Genomic DNA, 2,967 nt, shown 5'->3' with positions numbered 1-2,967 from the left:
TAAGTACTATATAATAGACTATGGTAAGTTTGATTGTGATATTTTACTCAGACTACTATGAATAATCAAGTGCATTTAACTGAACATAGTGCTAGTTCTAGAAGATACATTTGCTCTAATGACAGAAGGAATGTGATCCTTGGAGAAGGCTTTTATCTATTTCAGAGGATCTTAAACTTGAACATATATCAATCGCCTAGAGGTGAAAACAAGTCTCATAGGCTCTTCTTACAGTTTCTTAATTCAGGCTATCCATCTATTACCTCATAATTTTCATTTCTGACAAGTTTCCAGGTGATGCTGATAGAACTGCTTCAGGCACCACATTTTGGGAATCTTGTCCAAACTCTAAATGTGGACTTCACTGAGAACTACCTAGGGACGCAGACTTCAGACCCATGTCACACATTTAGAGTGCTGCCTCCCACAAAATCATGGAATGATCTTGACTGAATTCTGTGTCTGTTGAGGACACATGCCAGTTACACTAGTGTTCCCTTACTTCGAGATTAAAAGGCAAGAATTTTAGTTTTTTATGATTCCTAGTAAGGATTTTTTTAAAATTGTACTTGAGAATTGAAAGCTTAAGGTCATAGTAAGCACATGCATCTGTCTATATGTAATGTCTGTGTGTTTTAATACATATGTTTAGTTTCTTACCAGACTTTCCAGGAATCAGTTCAGTGTCATGTAGGTCTGTAGTTAACCATCCTGGAACAATGCACAGCATAAAATGGTGCCATGCGTCTTGTTTCATTGGAACTAAGTGTTGATTGATTTTGTTAATTGGAGGGGGCAGCTGTTTATATTTTTCCTTTATTATTAAATGGAAATCTCTTTGGAAATGTTTTTCTTAAGAGTAGGAAACGCATCATATTTTGTGCAATTGACTAAACTTGCTATTTTCTTTTGAATGAATTACCTAGCACAATTATGTGTACCTAAGTTTATCAGAGGTTTGAAGATGTGTGGTTGTGTTTTTGTGTGTGTATGTGTGGTAATTGTGCAAATACAGCAAAAACATTTTTTAAAAGTAGAAAAGAATATTGATGCATTGAGAATATCGGTGCCCAAAAGGGCCCAAGATTGTTAGTTGTTAAGAATATAGTTACAGTGGATAGTGGTAAACATGACAGAAATAAACTCATTCATTATTCAGCAAGCATTTATTAATATATTAGTTGTGGTGGAAGGGCTAATCCTTAAATAGGCAAAAGCCAGACAAGGGAGCAATGGCTTTGTGCTGGTCTTATCATCATAAATTGTGACAATAGTGTGTATTAAACAGTAGGAGTGTGTGGAAAAGTAGTTACCATCAATTATAATAGAATCCTGTGGGTCTGTCTGGCAGGCAATAGAGTAAGTCAAATTTGTTAAAAATTGGAACTTTACTTTGAAAGGTATGTGAATATTGCAAATAAAAATGGATCCGATGAGGTTTACATAACAGTTGTGTTGCATGTGGAACTCTGTAATTTTGTGCATTGCTTCCAATGAACTTTTTGAGATTAGCTGAAATTGCATATTTGGAAATAAAAAGTCAGTTTGCTTTTATATTTTCATGTCAAAGGAAAGAAGGGAAATAGGCTTATGAAAATTGTTCATTGTCTTTATTTTTATATGAGGAAACAAAAAAGGGAAGGACAGTTAATTTTCTATTCTTAAAGAAAGAAGCAATTGTTGGCATAAGGTTTTCGGGGGTTCCTCATGTAAATAAGATTCAATGGAGTATTTCTTCTGAAAAAGATAATCTAAAAATGAGTGTACCAAAGAATTAGGTTGACGTTTTAAGTTTGCTAAGCCTATAGTTTTTTCATACAGAAGCTCTTGTTCTCAAGCCTTGTGTACTTACTGAAGAAGGCAACCAGCTCAGAGAAAGAAATGTTAGGCAACAAACTGTAAGGAGTAACAATAATAGCAATTATTGTAAAACCATATGAACTAAAGAGTTATGATTATTAACCTCCTGCAGTTTGCAAAATGATTTCTAGTGACTCTCTTGTGTAGAATATCTCATGAATTTAACAGCATGCTTTTTAAATGTAAAAAGTTTAGAATTACAGATAAGATAGTTCATCTGAAAGTACTTCATTATTTTTTTAATCTTATTATTGTAAGGCCATTTATGAGATGAAAATTTGTTACTTACACTTTTGTGGCTAAAGTAGAGGTCTTTATGTTTTACATCTGACCATTTATAAAAAGTTTTCAAAAAATCTGGGTTGAGTCATGAACTCAGAATATTTTAATGTTATTTAATATTTGCATATTACTATATTTCAAAAATATTCTCTTTAAAGGCTAACATTATACTGAATTATCTCTTTCAAGAAAAGAGCCTCTAGAGATCTGTAGTAGTACCAGCATAATTCCGTAAGAACGTTTATGTCAATAAGATATTTTAAAATATATTTTAGATAGTTTTGCATTTATATTCTAAGTAGGTAAGAGAATTGCAAGTATATCTCTTAAGTTGGATTTCAGCATCATTTCGCATCTAGTTTGAAAAAGGCTTGAGTTGGAAGTTCTTCACTCTGAGTTTGGTTATCTTAGGTTTATCACATCACCTGTTTTTTCTTTTTGTGTATCATTTCATTCATCTACCTCAGCTTTATGCAAATGGTGTCTCATATATGTAATCCATGTTAGTAGATTAAAAAACCTAAGACCTTCTTAACTAATGGCTATATAAATGTGTTTTCCATATAATAATGTAAAGGGAAAAGTATTTTTTACACTATGTTTGAGGTCCAGACTGAAACAGAACCAACTAGTTAGAGAACATTGCCTACTAAAAATAGATAGTACCTTTTGGTATGGGCATAGCCTTTGCATTTCCTTTCTAGAACTGATAAAGGAATTTTTTTTTTTTTTAAAGAATGCAATTGTAGGAGTATTCATTTTCATATATTTACAAAGGCCTATAAATATTTCCAGACCACCTTTTCTTCCTTACTAATCTGCTGA

Source organism: Bos indicus x Bos taurus, chromosome 1 (genome assembly GCF_003369695.1).
Source record: "Bos indicus x Bos taurus breed Angus x Brahman F1 hybrid chromosome 1, Bos_hybrid_MaternalHap_v2.0, whole genome shotgun sequence".
NCBI lineage: Eukaryota > Metazoa > Chordata > Mammalia > Artiodactyla > Bovidae > Bos > Bos indicus x Bos taurus.
This window is presented reverse-complemented; position numbering follows the sequence as displayed.